The sequence below is a fragment of the Microtus oregoni genome, unplaced genomic scaffold, assembly GCF_018167655.1.
Source record: "Microtus oregoni isolate MIOR12 unplaced genomic scaffold, Mior012 000004F_ref0000308, whole genome shotgun sequence".
Lineage (NCBI taxonomy): Eukaryota > Metazoa > Chordata > Mammalia > Rodentia > Cricetidae > Microtus > Microtus oregoni.
The window spans coordinates 61296219-61315961 of record NW_024543063.1 but is presented as its reverse complement, the minus strand read 5'-3'; positions in this window follow the sequence as shown (position 1 = coordinate 61315961).

The window sequence follows — 19743 nt, the reverse complement described above, 5'->3', positions numbered from 1 at the left end:
AGCACCTAGTGATCGCTGGTATTTTGGAATTGACTCCCTCCAGGTGTGTCTCAGAGAACCCTGAGCTGAGGAGATTTTAATGGATCCATTGACATTTTCAAAGGATTTTAAACTCCACTCCTTCTTTCCTGACCACTCTTTCCCATCCATTTTCTTTGCTCCTATGGTCATTTCAAATCACTTTACCTTTGCCCCCAAGCAGAAGTTGTGACCTAACCCTTGACCTCCCCAGAACTTCTGCAGCCCATCGAAGTGGTGTAGTGGTCCCGGTGACAGATGACACTTAACAGCAATGAGGAAGTGAGGGGAAATTAATTGTGTTTTCAGAAGTGGGGTCTCTGAAGGGTGAGGAGTGGACCACAGCAGTACAGTCCACAGGGCAAACAGCACTCCAGGGCCCCCGGGGCTTCCTGAGGTCAGGCACCCCATGCTCCTCCTCACAGTTACACAGAAATCACTTACTGAATGAAGTCTAGCGTCATTGACCTAGCGTGCTGATCCCTCCCAGTCAAGTCTGAGACTCAGGCAATACGATGGACGCTTAGTAGAAGAACAAACAGCACTTGCAGCAGATCACAAAGCAAGCTTAGGATCCAGGGCTCCACTTCTGTTGCATCCAGAATCACAAACCTGGAAGGGCCCTAGAGAGTGACCAGCTATGCCCTCTCCTGTATAATGTCCCTTGCTGGTATCCGACATCCACACATATACAGGGAAGCCAAGGGTGATGAGCACATCATTTCCTTGAAACGAAGGAAATGACGACAAGTATTCCAGCTCAGACGAACCTTGAGGACTCTGGGCGAAGAGCATCACCGAGTCACCGTCTGGCTGCACCTGTATATGTGCACAAGCTTTCATAGATGCAGACATTAGAGTACACACTGCCAGGAGCCTGGCGAGGGAAGTCATTTCTTAGTGAGTGTGATACTTCATTTTGAAAAGATGAACGATATGAAGTGTTGATTTTCCACCCCCAGCACTACAGTGTGTGGTGGGGGATGAGCGCCTACCAATAAACAGCTACATTTCTACATTTCGGTTGGCGTTAAGAGATTGGATGAAATGGAAGAGGACACCAGACACCCCACATATACTGACCCATGGGTCCTTAAGAAACATGAGCGGCAGGAGCCTTTTCTGATAATAATAAACCAGCAGTCCACTGAGCCACAACCACAGTCCCACCAGTGAAAGCCATAGAGTGACTTCCTTCTCCCTGTGTGGGCTGGTTTTTATCATTCCTGGTCCGCAGCTATGCAGGGGCAACAGCGGGATCAACCGGCAACCATTTTCCCTTGTTTATCCTGATAGGTTGTTTCTCAGGCAGGTACAGAACAGGCAACCTCTGCTGAGACCTTTTACAGGGACCGAGTCTCACATGCACCATCTCTTCATTGTGAGTCTCGGTTATGATCTTTCCACCAGCAAGTCAAATACGAAACCAGGAGTGCTAATCTTAGCACTAGAGGAAGGAGAGAGGAATTTAAGGCTAGCCTGGGCTACCTCACAGGATCTTGTTTCTGTCATAAAGAAAACAAAAATAGATACAATGCCCTATTTAATTGAAATCTTTTTAAAACTAAAAGAGTTGCTATGGTAGGAAATGTTATGGTTTTCTTTTAATAATTTTTTAAAAGTGTTTATTTTAATTTGTATGAAAATTTTGTCTGCATGGATGTATGTGTATCACACATGTGCTTGGTACCCACAGAGCTCAGAAGGGAACACGATCTCTGGAACTGGAGTTACAAAGGTTGTGAACCTCCTTGTGAGTGCTGAGAACTGAGCCCAGGTCCTCTGCAAGAGCAGCCAGTGCTCTTAACCACCGAACCATCTCTCCAGCCCCCAAAAGAAAAGAATTTATTTTTACTCTATGCATCTGACTGTTAACCTGCATGTATGTATGTGCACCAGGGGAATGCACTGCCCATGGAGGCCAGAAGAGGGCATCAGAGTTAGAGTTAAAGGTGGTTGTGAACAGCTCATGAGTGTGGGAAACTGGACTCTGGTTCTCAGAGCTGCTGGTACTTTTAACTGCTAAGCCATCTCTCCTGTCCCTTTCTGGCTTTCATGTAAGCACCTTGCATATTAACTTCTTGATGCTTATTATCTTTTCTAATCTTGGTTATTTCAACTACTTTGCCATTTTGTAAAATACAAGATGATATTCATATTTGACTGATATTTTTACTGCCCTGTTATTGGTATTAATATTTTTAATTGCTTTATTTTTGTACTTTTTAATAAAAGTAGTCATAATTGAGGTGATGACCGTAGTCTCCCAAATATTTATACCTCATGTTTTGTTGTTCCTTGCCTTGTTTGACCATGAAGGCTCCCCAATACTGAACGTCAATGATGACAGTAAACAGAATTTCTTATTCTTCACACTAATAGAGCTATCTAGTATCAAGCTGTGGAAGCATTTTTATTATTTAAATTTATTGTTAAATTGATGGGGAAAAATGAAAATTGTAGCCAAGAGTGAGACACAATCTGAGGTGATCTATGTGCATATTGTATAAGGTTTAAACTGAGTTTGAAATATCTGTGTCTTCATTTCTTTGTGGGAAAAGTCCTTCTACCATTCTGAGATGTGCAGCGTGTTATATCATCTGTAAGAACACTGCTGTGCATCCCACTCCTCCCTCTTACCTAACACACACAGAGCTGCTGGCCACCCTTTCTCCATCCCCTACGCCTCCCATCATAAGCTTTTGAAAGCAAACATTCTATTTTTCACTTCCATGAAATGAAATCTTCCATTCTATGTGTGGATGAGATTGTATGGTACTTACCTTTCTTCCTCCAGATTGTCTCCTGTAACATGATCACCTCCAGTCAGGACTTCATTCTTTTTGTGGTGGCATCCTAGTATCACGTCATCTACATGCACCATTTTCTTCCCCTCTTCTTCCTTCCCTTCCTTTTTCTCTTTCTCCTCTTCCTATCCCCCTTCTCCTCCCTTTCCTTCTCCATTTTCTGGGAAAGATTAGTACAAACCCCTGCCTCAATATCCTTAGTGATAAGAGTATAGACATATGTTACCATACCTGGCCTTGTATCTATTTTCCATATTCATACATAAGCTGATATAGGCAGGCTATTTCTGACTCCTGATTATTGGGAGAGGAATGTGAAACACAGAAGTGCTGGTATCGAGATTATTCTCTTTCTTTTGGCTTGGCTTGCTTTATTTATTATTTATTTATCTGTTATTTTAGGGCTTCTACTGTTGTGAAGAGATGCCTTGACCATGGCAACTTCTATAAAGGAAAACATTTAATTGGGGTTGGCTTACAGTTCAGAGGTTTAGTCCATTATCGTCATGCTGAGAAGCATGGCATTATGCCAGCAGACATAGTGCTGGAGAAGGAGCTGAGAGTTCTACATCTTGATCCACAGGCAGCAGAAGGAGACTGTGTGTCACACTGGGCATAGCTTGAGCATATTGACATCTCAAAGCCTGCCTCCACAGTGACACACTTCCTCCAAGAAGGTCATACCAACTCCAACAAAGCCACACCTCCTAATAGTGCCACTCTCTATGAGCCAAGCACTCAAACACAGTAGTGTATGGGAGCCATACCTATTCAAACCACCACATCTATTATTACGATGCTGGGAATAAGACATAGAATACACGTGGAATACTTGTACACACTGACTGAGCATTTTACCGCTCAGTGGCATTCCAAGTCCTATAGATACCTATGGGTAAATTTTGATCTGATACTGATATTCCCTCTTTTCTCTCTTTCCACTCCCTTCTCTCCTTTTTTCCTTCCATGAATCCACTCTTCCTTTAGTTAAAATCAGAATCTCATGATGTAGTCCAGTTGGCCTTGAATGCATGATCCTCCTGCCTCAGCATCTTAGGTACTAGAATTATAGACATATGCTACCATGCCTCACCTCATCTTTGTTTCTCATAAATGTGCTTCCCTGAGTGAAGACTGTGAATCTAAAGACTTTCTAAAGATCTCACTGTGGATTGCCCAACTGTACGAACATGGAATAGCCCTGTGAGACTCATTTCCAAAGGGCACATGGATACGAGGCTCCTACATTTGATAAAGTGTAAAAGCAGCTTTACACGCCTTTGAAAACTTTTTCAAATATAAAAATTGAAAAGCAAAGAGATTTTTCACATTATCTTTATTTAAATCGGAAATTAAAAGTACGCAGAATTAGCCAGCTGCTGATGCTACCAATAAAGACAGAATTGTGTCCTTGAGCAAATTACCCAGATTCTCTGAATGGGAATATTTTCACAATTGACAATAAGGACTATTACCCACCTCCTATGATTGTTTTTAAGATTAAGTGAAATGTAAGACATCTGTTATAATTCCTAGTACAATGCAAAACACTCAATACATCTTCATTCTCTTCTTTTCCTTTAGTCAAACTCCATGTACATAATAAGCACTCTATGAATATGTATGGAGAGAAACAGGATTTACCATTCAATACATTTACCCTTAACTTCCCTTCTTTAATAGAATCTAATCACGTACCATCCTCTTTTTTTTTTCTACAAATGATTTGGACAGAGCGCCCACTTTTCTGAGCAGCTGTTATATTCCAGCTACACTGTGCTAGGCCATTTCCCACGTGTTCCCCAGGAACACAATGACAGGAGATTTCAGACTATACCTTCAGAATGCTCTGCTTGCTGCCTTCGGTGCTCTGCTCGGCACTGCCCCATCCACAGTGGAGCAATCAATATCTTTTTGACTTAGGATGCCCAGTTAGGAGGCTCGGAGAACCCAAGTTTACAAGAACTAAAGCAAAGCCTTGAGAGAAATTAAGATTGTGAATGAGCTATTTTTTAAGTGCGCCTATTTTTTCACATAAAAATATATTAAGCATGTGTTATATTTTGGTTATTAAATGCCTCTCTAAAGCACATATATTGAAAGCTGGGTTCCCAGCTCATGGCACTATTCTAGAAGGTGGTAAAAACTATAGGGCAGAGGGCCCAGTTGGGAGAAGTAGGTCATGGGGGGCCTGTCTTTGGGTGTTATACCTCCTCCCCTTCCCTTTCCTTCCTGAGCAAACCCCCTTAGCCCAAATCCCATGCTTCTGCCACCTCCTCGTGTCCCAAAGAAGGATAGACCCTACCAATCATGGACTGAGACCATGAGCCAAGACAAATCCTCCTTCCTTTAAACTGTCCCCTCAGGTGTTTGTCACAATGGTGGAAACAGTATGACATTTGTTATGTGCCTGGCAATGTCTAGACACTGGACACGTAGCATTAATTAAGACTGACATGGTGTCTGCTTTCACAGAGCTCGGTTCTTATACAAGAGACGTTAAAAGCTGCCTAAAGAATGAAACAAGACAATGTAGATAGTAGTTTTGAAGGACACGAAATGGGTTTGTGGTGAAGGGTACCTAAGCATGCGAGGATGCTTTCTGTGGTCCAGCGCGTCCTCTGAAAGGTGAGCCCTGAGAAGAGGCCATAGGAAAGTAACCCCTGAAGCACTGGAAGAAAATCTGACTCAAGGATGAGAAGTAGACCCTAATGGGCCCGGAGAGATCTCAGCAGTTAACAGGATCAGAGTTGAGTCCCAGCACTCCTGTCTGGAAGATCACCGCTTCCTATGACTCCAGTTCCCAGGAACCTGACACCCTTCTGGCCTCAGAGAGCACCTGAATGCAGCAGTGTGTGTCTACACACAGGCGCATACACATACTTAAAACTGGAATATATAAAAAGAAAAGAGAAAAATAAATTATAGGGGTGGAAAGACGCAAGCATCAGAATATATAAAGAGGGCTGGAGAAACAGGTCAGTGGTTAAGAGCACTGACTGCTCGCTCTTCCAGAGGACCCAGTTTTGATTCCCAGCACCCCTGTTAGGTAGCTCACAACCATCTATAACTACAGTTCCAGAGTACCTGAACCTTTTCCTGGTCTCTGAAGGCACCATAAATGCATGTGACGCACAGACACGCATGCAGACAAAACACCCATATACCCGAAATTTTAAAGACTGTATAAAGGGCTGGTGCATCCTTGAGAAGAACGCCAAGCTGTGAGTGGTTTGGGGCTAGACTCGGTCAGGCTTTGCTCAAAGCCCTGAAGAGCATCTTCTTCCACACAGTGTAAAGACCGCAGGTCCTTCAGACTCTCCGCATGACTTGCTCCCTGCTCTCTTCCCCACCTCTCATTCTCTGGGTTTGCCCTCCTGATCACAGTACAGAAGCCACACTACTTCTTTCTGCTTTTTTAAGGCATCCGACAAGCATCCACCGGAAGGGCTTCGCACTCTCTGCCCTTGACATCTGGAAATCCTCTCGAGATACCGATTTGGTTCCCTCTTTGTCTCCTGTAGGTCTCTACCCAGAAATGACACCTCTGAGAGATCTTTCTATTTCAACTCCAGGCGCTTATGTCTGAATCCAGTCTTAGTCAACAGGCACAACTTCTGCAGCATGGCATTTTGTTCCTTTTAAACCTAGAGGCAGCCCAAACTCTTGCTATGAAGGACTTCCAGCCTCGGGCAATACCACTCTCTGACCTGGGGGCCCTGAGGAAGCTCACTGTTGATCCTTTCACCTTGGTTTGCAGCAGCTGTCTGCATAACACAGTTTCATTGCTCCAGCATAATACTGTGCTGTCTTTCATGTGGGATGTTGATAACGCCAAATGAACACCATGAAAGCACGTGTGCCAGCTTTCTGTTGCTATGATAAAATCCCACGACCCAGGCAACCTAGAGAAGAAAAAAATTGGCTTGTGATTCTAGAGGGACAAAATTCTGTCATGGAAGGGAGGCATGACGGCAGGCAGGTATGACAGCCAGAGACGGAAGCTGAGAGTTCACATCTTCCACCTCATGCAGGAGGCAGAGACAGCAAACAGGAAGTGGTACAACTCTCAAAGCATGCTTCCTGCAACAAGGCCACACCCCTTAAATCTCCCAGAATAACACCACCAACCAGGACCAAGGGTTCTAACATCTGAGTCTATGAAGGATATTTTCATTCAAACTACAACATGTGGATTGGGGAGGCAGGTTATTAAGCGTAGAGCAGGCTAGTCCTATGGCAATCCTGGGTGACGTCACAAAGAGCTTATCCACACTCTTCAGAAAAATATTTTTAACCGACAATGTTATCACCATCTGCATGGTACTTAAGTCCTAGGCCTCTATCTCAAATTTTGGGGACTTTTATCAGTTTATCAAGCTGCTTCTTTGGTATTTCCACTTGAGTATTTTGAAATTGCCTCAGTCTGAACTCACCCAGAAGCTCCCTCCTCGTTCCTCCTCTGTGTCAATAAAAAATTAGTCCCACAGTATAGTGGGTAGGGGCGAAAGCTAGGAATTACTGTTGTTTTCTCTTTTTTTCTAATCCAATTCAGTCCATCACCAAGTCTGTCATGGTGAGTTACACTTAAAGGTGTCACAAACTCACACACTTCTTTCCTGGCCTTTGCTGCCACCAGGCTGACATATTTCATAGAAAGAGAAGCCTTACCTATTCCCTTCCTGTTGTGTTGGCTGGGTGGGTCTGCACTCAACACAGCAACTGGTGGTGATAAACAAAGCCAACACAACAATTCCAGCTTCTTGCTGGAAACCCTTCTGTGGCTTCATATCTACAACCATATTAAAATTCACATCCTTACCTTACCCAGTCTAGACTCCCTCTGCCTTCATCCCTCCCCATGCTCTGTACCCTCTGACCCTCTTAATTCCCATGGCATCCCCCAAAACAAGCAAGCCTACTCCTTCTTTTTTGGTCTTTCTGTCAGTCAGGCCCTCTGTATTTTGTTCCTATTCTGTATCTGTGTGGCTTCCCTTTGCATTCAGATGCCAGCTTTTACAATCGTTCCTTTAGAAGTTTTCCCTGACCATCCAGTAGCCAATTCATTTGCGTCAACCCCCTCATTTACACGAATTTTCTTCCATAGAGGGAATGACACAATTATATAAACTCATTTGTTTGAGTTTGGCGTCCACTGCCCTGCACCCCAGATCAGATCCTTGAGGACCGAAAACTTGCCTCTCTTGTTTAATCCATGCTCATCTTGGAGGACATCAGTCATATGCAAACTCTCAACAAATGTCAATGATAAAAAGCACTTACCAGTTTACAGGTTCCCAACTGGTCTGAAAGAGTGCCAGTTGAACCAGGCCAAAGTATGTTAAGACAGACCAGTGTATTTTAGTCCCCTCCTAACTACCATTCTAGGGATTATATTTTGAAGAGAGAACAAAATGATATTACTCTCCAGAGTTTGTTAGCTCCCGGATCATTGCATGCTTTACTCTATGCTAGTAAGCTGTTTAGTAATCTGTTTCCCTTTTGTTGATTTTCTTTACACATGCTCAATGAAAGGAGGTCAATGGGATGGCTCAGAGGTTCAGAGTACTCAGTGCTCATGCGAGAGGACCTGGGTTCAGTTCCCAGCACCCACACAGCAGCTCACATCTGGCACCGCTCTCTGACTTCCAGAAGCTCCTGGACACACATGCGGCACATACTCACACACTCAGGCACACACGCACACACATGCACACCCGTAAAAGAAATAAGCACATATTTTAAAATACTTTGATTTTTTAAAAGATATGAAATTCTAAACTCTCAGAGACTAAAAGAAAAACAAAAACTGTCAGAACACAAGAACATTTTTAATAAAGTAATCTAACCTTCCTTCCCTTCCCCACTTCCCAGAAGTAACCTCTGACAGAAGCTTGATGAGTCTCTTTCCTTCCTTTATGCTATGACTTTATGTAGAAATATATTCCAATACATACATAATTTTAAGTCAAAACTATAAAGTGTAATGTGTTCAATTTTCATATGATTTACTTAACACCCTTTCTGAGTTCAGGAATAATGTGGAGGTACCTAATGTTATTACTTATATTTAACATCATGATGAAGGTCCAAGATAAGAAAATCAGAGGTACGAAGACTAAAAAGGAAAATATAAAAAGTTATTATTCATTCATGACATGCTTTCATATAAGAAAAGTTCAACGATATCTACAAAATGTTACAATTAATTATTGAATTGAGGCCACGTATTGTAGGGCACATTTTTAATCCCAGCACTCAGGAAACAGAGGTAGGCAGATCTTTGTGAGTTAAGACCACCCTGGCCCACAGAGTGAGTTCCAGACTAGTCAGAGCTACATAGTAAGAACCTTTCTCAAAGATTATTAAAATATTAGATTGAACAAAAGTTGCTAGGATATATCTAAAGTGCACAAATTAGTTGTATTAACATAGGTCAGCCATAGAAACAAAAAATTAATTTAAATAAATATTGGAGATATCAAACACTTAGAGGAAATGGAATTAAAAATAAGAGTTTCGTAATGAAAACTGTGTAACATTGAAGGAACTTAAAAAATAATCTAAAGCGAATTTCTTTTCCCTAGATTTTCTTTTAAGGTTTATAGACGCTTGCCTGAATTACATCTGTGTACCACAAAGTACCTGGTGCCCACAGATGCCAGAAGACTTCAGAGCATCCTATACCTGGAGTTATAGATGGTTGAGTGCCACCATATGGGTACTGGGAATCACACTTCAGTCTTCAGTGGAAGGGCAGCCACTGTTCTTAACTGCTGAGCCATCTCTCCAGCCTAAAAGCAATTTCTTAATAAGCACTGTTGTATTCATAGACCCTTCAGTTACTAAGGCTAAGAGGACAGGGATACATAAACGCCGAGCTTGCAATGGGAGGATAACTGCTGTTTCTCAGAATCCCTTGCAAACGGATGGGATGCAGCCAATGTGAAAAGAATTACAGGCAAGAGTTACAAGGCCACAAGTTTGAAAATCACGTTTGGCCCAATCAAAGACCATGGGAAGGCTTCTTGAACGGGAAAAGTAGAAAAGCTAAAACAGATGAAAAGGAGCATTTTTGCAAAGATTTTTATGTGAACAGGAAGTATGGGTTTTAAGTGAACCTGCCACTCTTGGTATTGATGTCTTCTTAGGTTATGTGGCTAATTGTCCACCAAAGAGGCTGCAAAAATTCTTGTCTCTTAGACAATCTTTGGGATTTTCAAGCACAGTATCCTAGTTAGCATCTCTGTTGCTGTGACAAAACTCTGGTTAAAAGCATTTAGGCAGTCCCTTGAGTAGGGGTGGTGCTGGCTTATAGGTTAAGGTCCATCATCGAGGAATGCCAAGGCAGAAACTCAAGTCAGGAGCTTAAAGCAGAAATCATAGAGGATTGTTGCCTACTGCCTACTCCCAGGCTCATAGTCAGCTACCATGCCTAGAGATGACACCACCTACCATGAGCTGGGGCCATCTACAACTAGTCAGAAAACGATGCCTAATAGAATTATCAATGGCTATTTGATGGAGTTAGTTCTTGGCCCTCTTCCTGAGTACATTTAGCTGGTATGAAGTCTACCAGTACTACATGAAGCCTACATAGATGTCAGGAGCTCTGCATGGTCTCCATAAATCTGACATGGATGCTCCAGGACACTGGACTAAGTCAAGTAACTTGATTTGGCCTATTGTATGATACTGATTGTTGGTACAAACAGAGATCATTGCTGTACACTGGAGTTCTCTCCAGCTTGCTACAGTTGGAATCTTGGGACCACTTTTTAAAGCAGTCTCAGGTTAGCCCACTAGCACATGAGAGACTGTGTAGGCTAGTAATGAGGTAGACCAGCTGGAGTTTCTCTCAATCATTCAGCTGTTCAACTACTAGATACACAAAGAAGGCTCTCCTAGACCATGAATCTAGAAACCCAAATACCACGAGCTTCGGATGTAAGAGAGCCAGACAGACCAGCCAAACTCTCTCAGAGGGAAAGAAGCCCCAACTGAAATGGTTAGTGTTTAAACCACTACATTGGCAGTCATTCTTAAGCAGGCCAAACTAAGGCAGGCAGGCAGATGGTGGCAGGTTTCTGGTCCCACCGCAGGGTTTTAGAAAATGACTTTGTACACTTGCCTGGCAGCAAGCCTCTTGGGATTGGCCCAATTATCATTAAGACTGCTAGGAAGTTGTGCAGGGGAAACTGAGACCAAGCTAAATTAAACTGAAATATTAAACTTCGAGGTGCAGGAGGAGCTCTTTGGAATTAGTAACTAATCCTTCAAATTCTGATTCAAGTCATTAAAACCACAATCTTTTTTATCCTATTAATAGAGAAGAGACAGTACTTTTTTTTTCAAAGTCAAAAATCAAAAGACTTTCAAATTCAGGTTTGGGGGTTATATCTAGCCTGTATATATTTTTTTCCTTCTCCTTGCTCTTTAATCTCAACAACAAACTAGAACAAAAAAAAGTTCTTGCAAAAGAGACCCCTGAGAAAGAAGGAAGGGTTTCCATACAGAGATATTGCTGTCTCTAGGGAAGCACACTTTTAACGACCTCACCAGTCCACGATCATGATGAGTTAAACAAAAGCTGCATACTCCCTACAGCAGGGAACAGTAAAGTTTGTTTATTTGCCTAGTTTGGTGAATTATGAAACTATCATTTTCCCAGAACTTGGAAAGAGAGTTCGGCAGACAATATGAATTCCAGGAAAATATTTTTGCCATTAATTATGTCATAAGCAAAAGAGTAAAATAAACTGTTTATTATCACATGTAAAATGCTTTTGATCAGTCAACTGAAAAACTAATTTCATTTTCTCATTACACTGCCTCCGGCATCCTTTAATGTCAATTTTTATTATAGTAAAAGCAAGGAAATTAAAATGATCAGTTACAGGGCAGAGGGAAACATTTGCTATAGAATTTTTAAAAGTAAGCATAATAAAGCGCCGAACCTCTTTATCATTCATAATAATCACAACTTATCTGCTGATGGGAGGGGCTCTGCTTCAAGGACCCAGAGTGCCTTTCCACGTACACCGTCTCCTTTAGCCCGCTGACCCCTCAGAGCTGGTCAGTACCATAGCGAGACATGCTAGGGGTTCTGCTCCTGTGCCTGGAAGAATGTTAAATTTGATCTCAATGGGGTCAAAATTCCACAGCTAGGTCAGCACAGAGTTGTGTATCTGCCAAGGGAAACCAAAGGAGAAAACTATACAGTGGGGAAAGAAGGAGGGTTGAACTTGATCTCACTCTTCCGACTCAGTGGTTTATATGATGGAGAGGAAATTTATTTCAAAATCAAAAATCTGGTGATGTTTCTGCCAAGGACGGCCCCACCCATGACAAACTCTGTGATCACAGTTCCCTGTGATGGCTAAGCTTCCCGATTATTGGACTGGATGTAGAAGCTCTGTAGACGCTTGGCACTCGAGTGTCTATAAGGCTGCTTTGCTGAAGAGAGAACTCAAGGTTAGAAGTTCACCCTAAATGTGAGAAGTACCATACCACGAACTGGAGACTTAAGACTGAGTCAGAAGGAAAAGGGGAATTGGGCACAGTCATATCTCTCTCTATCTCTCTCTCTCTCTCTCTCTCTCTCTCTCTCCTTTCTCTCTCTGTCTCTCTCTCTGTCTCTCTCTCTCTCTCTATCACACACACACACACACATACACACACACACACACACACACACACACACACACACACACTACAGGCAGGGTTCAGAGAACATGGAGAAAGGAGAGGCATAAAGAACCTGAGAGCAGAATGGGGAAGAATACCATGAAATCCTACCCTCTGGACAAGAGATGGTGTTTGCACACATGACCTGACAGCAGCTGTGGTTACCTGCATGAGATGAAGCCAGTTCATTTCAGCATAGAAGCAACAAGCCTCACCGTACCTGAGGAGCTACTGGCAGTTGTTGGTTGCTGGGATAGAGTTGCTTCTCTTTGAGGGGTGGTGATGATTGGTGGGTTGCCCTTGCCTCAGTAGGTCATCCCATGCCTGTGTAACTCCAGAGAGCACTAACTGAAATCATAAGATAATAAAACAGCAGAAAAGAAGACATGAAGTTGAGAGAGAGACGTGTTACAGCTACCCAAGGTGAAGTGGAGGAAGTGGTCAGTATTCTGACTTTCCTTCTCTCAAGAGTGAGTAGGATGGTTAACAAGAACTCCAGTCTCATGTCTGCCTATGATCCAAATAATCTTCTCATGGTTTACACACCAGTCCTAGAACTGAGTCTCTTGGCCTTTGTGGTGTTAGAAAGAGAATGGCTCCAATAGGCTCATATGTTTGAATGTTTGGTCCCCAGTTGGTGGAACTGTTTAGGAAGGATTAGGGGGTATTGCTTTGTTAAAGGAGGTATTGTCACTTTTGATGTTTCAAAAGCCCACACCATTCCCAGTTATCTCTCTCTCTCTCTCTCTCTCTCTGTATCCAGCTCTGTCTCTCTCTGTGCTTTCCATTTTTAGGTCAGATGTAAACTTTTAGTTACTACTCCAGTGCCTGTATGCCTGCTTGTCTACCTGCCTGCTGACATGCTTTCTACCATTGATGGTCAAGAACTTACCCTCTTGAAACAGTCCATTGGTTTCTTCTATGAGATGCCTGGATCATGTTGTCTCCTCACAACAATAGAGAAGCAACTAAGATAAGATGATTTGACTTGGGTCATGTACCCACCGGAACCAGCGGTTTACTCGGGATAATTTTTTTTAATTAATTAATTTATTTATTAAAGATTTCTGCCTCCTCCCCGTCACCGCCTCCCATTTCCATCCCCCTCCCCCGATCAAGCCCCCTCCCTCATCAGCTCGAAGAGCAATCAGGGTTCCCTGACATGTGGGAAGTCCAAGGACCACCCATCTCCATCCAGGTCTAGTAAGGTGAGCATCCAAACTGCCTAGGCTCCCCCAAAGCCAGTACGTGCAGTAGGATCACCCATTGCCATTGTTCTTGAGTTCTCAGTAGTCCTCATTGTCCGCTATGTTCAGCAAGTCCAGTTTTATCCCATGCTTTTTCAGACCCAGGCCAGCTGGCCTTACTGGGTTCCTGATAGAACATCCCCATTGTCTCAGTGTGTGGGTGCACCCCTCGCGTACTCGGGATAATCTTATCTGAGCATTTGTGTATAGCAGGATATCTATTGGGAGTCCAGAAACTAGTGTCTCAAAAATATAGAGGGATGTCTGTTCGCTCATTGGCCATGTTTGGGTCATATGACATTTTCTGGTACCTCCAGATAGACATGGACTAACATGGTGAGCAAGAATGTGAGGAAAATAGGTGTCTTTACTAGAAAGAGATGATGCAAAAGCAAAACTCAACAGATGGTTCTATAAGCAACATCATCTAGGTTTAATGCTTTCCAAGATCTCAACAGGGATGGGTTGGGAAGAGGGATGAGATCTGAGAGCAGGGCCCAGGACTTGCATACCTGTGGGGTTCGGCAGGCACACACAGGTACTGGGTGAGCATAAGACAACCTTGTTTTCGTCCAGCCAAGATCACCCAGCCTGATGAAAAGGACGATTAATCGGCCTGCCTTTCAGTAATCCTCCAGCCCATTTGGTAGCCATCTGTATCCCTCATTCCACAAGGCAGCCCAAATTAAAGAGGTCTGTATTTGTTTTTTCTGGAAAATATTATGATTTTTCAAGTAAACAGTAGAAACTTCATAAAGCCACGAGATTTATTGAAACTGCCAAACTGTCTGGACTTGATCAAACTGGTTTATGCTGGTCCCAGCGTGTGCTCTCTTCTCTCCGTTCCACTACTATAAATACTGTTTTTATTTGTTTGCACAGGGCTCGAAAACCTTCACTTTCTATCGATCATTCAGTATTCCTCCTGCAACTGCTCCCCATTTACGGGTGGGGTCACTGGTCACCTAAGTGCCCAAGGGTCCCAGCAGGGCTATTGTTGCATGTGGGGTTGTGAGCCTAGCCATTCCAGTTGAAGACTATGTTCATCCTGGTGGTGTGTGCCTTGGCTCAACTTACACTATGGATCTCCTACCCTGTTACCTAATCTGTCATGGCTCCTTTGTTAAAAGGTGAAAGATTTATACTATCTGAAGAGAAACCAGAAAATACCACTTCATCATTAAAAAACACAATAAATGAAAGAATTATTTAGCTCCCTTCCCTGCTTATGATTTGTACCTACTATATGACTGGCCAAATCAGTATCAATTCTATTCAACTTACACACTTCCTGTATCTATTGGAAAAGAAAACAGATTTAAAACCCCCAAACTGCCTTAGAAACTCCAGAAATACACATAAATGAATAAGGAATGTTCCTTTATCTTCAAAATCTAGATGTATAGTTATGAACAGAAAAAATTCATAAAGGAAGTTTATTAAAATTTAGATAGATGGATGAATGGATAGATAGATACATACATACATAGATGTATAGATACATAGACACATATATAGATAGTTTTATAGATACATACATAATTACATAGATGCATAAATAGATAGATAGCTAGATACATACATGCATAGTTACAAAGATAGATAGATAGATAGATAGATAGATAGATAGATAGATGACAGACAGAGAGACAGATGAAAGAGCTTAAGTTAAAATAAAGGAAAACATGGCCCTATACTGCCTGTTCTAGAACTTTACATAATCTGTACATTATGCGAATCGATGGAAAGATAGTATCTGATAGAGCATTCTTTAACAGCCTGCCTTCCCAGTCTCTTCTGGTTTGGTTCAGGGTTTTCTCTAAGAGGGGTCAAGACAAGCATCCTCCTGGGCCATTATAAACTCTACCCTTTAAGCCATTGTGGATAGTTAGATGTCGTTATTAAGAAGTTAAATCATGATGTTCTGAAACTTTCTAAAATTCATAACTGCACAGGCTTGCTCTGCCATAACTTGCTCACCGGGGCAGAAACTTTGCTCTCTGCCTTTTTGTTCCCACCCTTTTCTTGCCCATCAAAAGTCTGGATCCTCAGCAAAAGCTGACTACAAGACCGGTAGTGAAACAAATCTATTTTCACTAATAGACCCTACATACACAGCTGATCTAACCACGCGGGGTTCGGGGGAAACTTTTCCTTCCCTAAGGTCACAATGAAGCATGGAAATGGGCAGGGAACTCAGACTACAGGGGAACTAGGATCCCATCAGATCAGGCTCCAGTCAGGAGCAACTTTTCACTCAGTCTTCTTTCTGTCTTCCCGTCCAGCTCACCATGGGTCGGTTTAGAAGAAAAGGACCAATGAATGGCCTAGCTGAACGAAAAGCACCCTTAGTCCTCAGGGTTTAGGTTCTTTTTAACAGCACTCAGTGACTTCTGTATCCTAGTGGTCTGAGCCTTGCACATTTGAATTGCACAAGGACCCATTACCCATGGACAAAAATTCAAAGCTGATATTGAGCATTGGGAGAGGGGGGAAGATGTACCTGAATGGGAGGTAGCACACAGAATAAATAACCAGGGCCTTTCTTTTTTTAATCCCATGCTTCTAATGCTTTAGATCCCCCCTCTTTTCCCCTGTCAAATGCCTCTGCTTGTACTTGTAAGCCCCTTGCTGAAACAGTCCTAATAAATTATTTCTATCTGAGCAGAGACTTCTTGACGAAGCCTTGTTTGGCTCATCTGTTACAACACATCACAGCCTCCCATAATTACTCTTTTATTTAATTCCACACATTCTGATTAGCTGTGTCTGTTCCAGGAAAGCACTAGGAAGGCGGTAAGTGCCCTTCATTCAGAAGGAGTTCTTCAGCACACTGCGGAGTGAAATTAAAGTAATTATTAAGTCATAGAGACTAAACGCAATTCCGTGATAGGCCGAAGGGCTGGCACACAGCTAGCATGCCACAGATGGGGACTACGCAAGGCTGTTTTCTAGATAATTCCTGGTGTCTGCCTTTGGTAATGACACACACCAAACGAAGAGGCAGGGAACCCACTCTGGGTGCAGAAGGAGGCCTTTCCCAAACCCGTTGTTTTGATGTGGCGGTGACAGGATGCATGGGATAACATGTCTGGCTAAGCCTGTCTTCCTTAGCAGTTCTCTTTAGCTCTCATGAATATTCTATACGCCGAGAAGCTTTTAGTATGGAAGAGACAATTAAATTCAAGCTCTTCACCACTGTAGCTCCTGCAGCAGAGTGAGCAGTAGGGCATAGGGCAATAGACTGAAATTAGATTGTAGCAGAACATGTGTATTGACCTTTCTCAAAACGCATCTATTTACTTTCTAATGTAGTTCAGCTCAGAGGAGCCGATGGACTCAGAGCAGGAGGAAAGGTTAAGAAGCATGTGCATCTTAATTCATCTGGACTGCAGCTCAGCTCCGGTTTCCTGCGTCCTGTGTGTAAACTACAACATGGATCGCCAGCAACCAAGCCAGAAGGCAGCATCCTTTGGAAGCAAGTTCTACACAGGCTTCTGGACTGTGTAGCGGGCTTAGTCTTTAAAGTGTGGGTTGGGGCAGCAGCGTCAGAACTACCTGGGATCTTGTTAGAGATGCAGATGTTGAGGTTCTTTGAGCTATGTTTCAACAAGCTCTTTTGGCACCTGAGGCACCTCATATTTGAGGTGTGTGTGTGTGTGTGTAGTGTGTGTGTGTGTAGCACCCTTAGAGGCAGATGCTTTTGCTGCTGAGACTGAGTTGCTAGCTCCTGATGCAGTTGGCTAGTGTAGTAAGCTGCGTGGTGTCACACCTGATGGAGATGTATGATCAACTCCTGAGATGGCTAAGGCCTGATCTATGCTAGGATCACGCAATGATTATCAGCTGCCTGCATATGCGTGGGCCTATGGGCAGTGCCCACCTGGCAGTTCGTGGTTGGCAGCCCATGCCTACTTAAGGGCTGGGAGAGGTTTGCCCGAGGAGAGGGAGGAAAGAGAGAGAGAGAGAGAGAGAGAGAGAGAGAGAGAGAGAGAGGAAAGAGAGAAAGAGAGAAAGAGAAGGAGCTAGATTGCTGTGAATAAAGTCCTGAAAACTGCTGCAAGAAGAGCTCCGGATGTTGCGTTTTCCTTGCTGGTCGAGGGTGGATGCAACAGGCTAGTTCTTTGTTTTCTAAGATGTAACTGCAGTAGGTACCCCAAAGACACATGCATGTTAAGTGGTAGATGGGTCACTTTGCATGGTCTTCAGAATGAGTTTTAACTGCAGTACATAGTGATGTTAAATAATATTGGCTCTATTAGCAAGAAAAAAGACTCCTTTCTTTCCTTGCTATGCAAGTAGACTGAGTTCAGTGCTAACAGTTTCTCTAGCATCTTCCCAGCACTCATTAATCTCTCTCTTCAAAAAGATACAGCAAGAAGTATTAGGCTTACAATCTGTAGCTCTCACCAATATCAAGGCAGAATATGATTCATGTAATTAAACTTGTATTTGGGTTATGCTTATAGGGTGTTTTTATTTATGCCAAGTGGCACGAGTTTTCATTATATGATAGTGATATAAATTTTCCTTTTAATTAATTTTTTCTCAGAGAAGAGTAAGCCAATTTACAAAGAAATATTTAATAAATCACTCAAATAACAAATTACAGACGGCTCTCGGGAACTCAGTCAAGGCCAGGACTCGGTCATTGTGCATCAAGCCTGATTTCCAGTCCTGGCATAGCCTTCTTCTCCAGGTCTTGACCTTCAGAAAGATGACCTACAGGCTGAGACATTTGCCATCAGTAAAGAAAAATTCCATTATGGTTACTACACAATTTACTAACATAGACGAGTGAGTCATGCATTTTGGAACAATTTCTCATCACAACATTTGAAATGAGAAAGGGTTCTGAATTACCCAGATAATTAAAATGTCAAAAATAGCCCATTCTTCAAAATTCAGGGTAATTGAATTTGGGTTGGTTTTTGAAAAGAGAACTTAGGTTTTTCTAACTTTTAGAAAAGCAATCAGATTTTCCAATAAAACCTTTGAAAGGAAAAAATAGCAGAAAGAAGAAAAATATCACATCATCCATAGTTCTGTCCTTTAAAAGAACTGTTTAGATAGTCACGATTAAGTCTATACTTCCCAAAGTTTTTCTTCATGTAATTATTATACACATGCATACACATACACACATAAACACACACACAATATACACACACATATATATGTACATGTGCACATACAGACATACAAATATACACACATACACATGTGCACACACAGGTGTATACACACATACATGCATATACACTCACACACATTACACACACAAGTGCACACATATGATTATACAAACATACCGTGCACAGACACACATGCATGTGCACATGATTGCTTCTGTGCCTTACTTTTTAGAATGGAGTTTTTATTTTATATTTCAGATATAATTTTTAGCCAGGCAGTTGTAGCACACATCTTTAATTCCAGCACTCAAAAGGCTGAGTCAGGTGGATCTCTGTAAGTTCAGGGCCAGCATAGTCTACAGAACATACTCCAGGACAGCTAGAGATACACAGAGAAACTGTGTCTCAAAAAAACCCAAACCTATTGGGGGGCTTGAGCACTAGACTCCGTACCCACTCAGGGCTCCGAATTGAATGTCTATGGCAGACAAGGATCTGAGGGTAAAAAATTAACTCAAATACATTACCTCTGCATGTTCTTTATTTTCCCTGCAAGGGGAAAAAGTGAAGTGAAAGAGTGCAGAGAAGAAGAAGGGGAAGAAGAAGAAAGAAGGAGGAGAGTAAAGAGAAGAAGTAGAAGAAGTAGTGAGGAGAAGAAGAGTAAGACTGATCTCCACGAGGTTTCTAGCTTTAACAGACATAGTTGAAAAATTCCATAGGCAAGGACAATGATAATATGCATACCAAAATCACAAAAAGGGCTGATAGAACCTGACAAAGCAGTACTCTGGAACAGGTGGCACCACTCAGGAAAGAACTAGCATCCAAGGGGAAATACCTGACATTCCA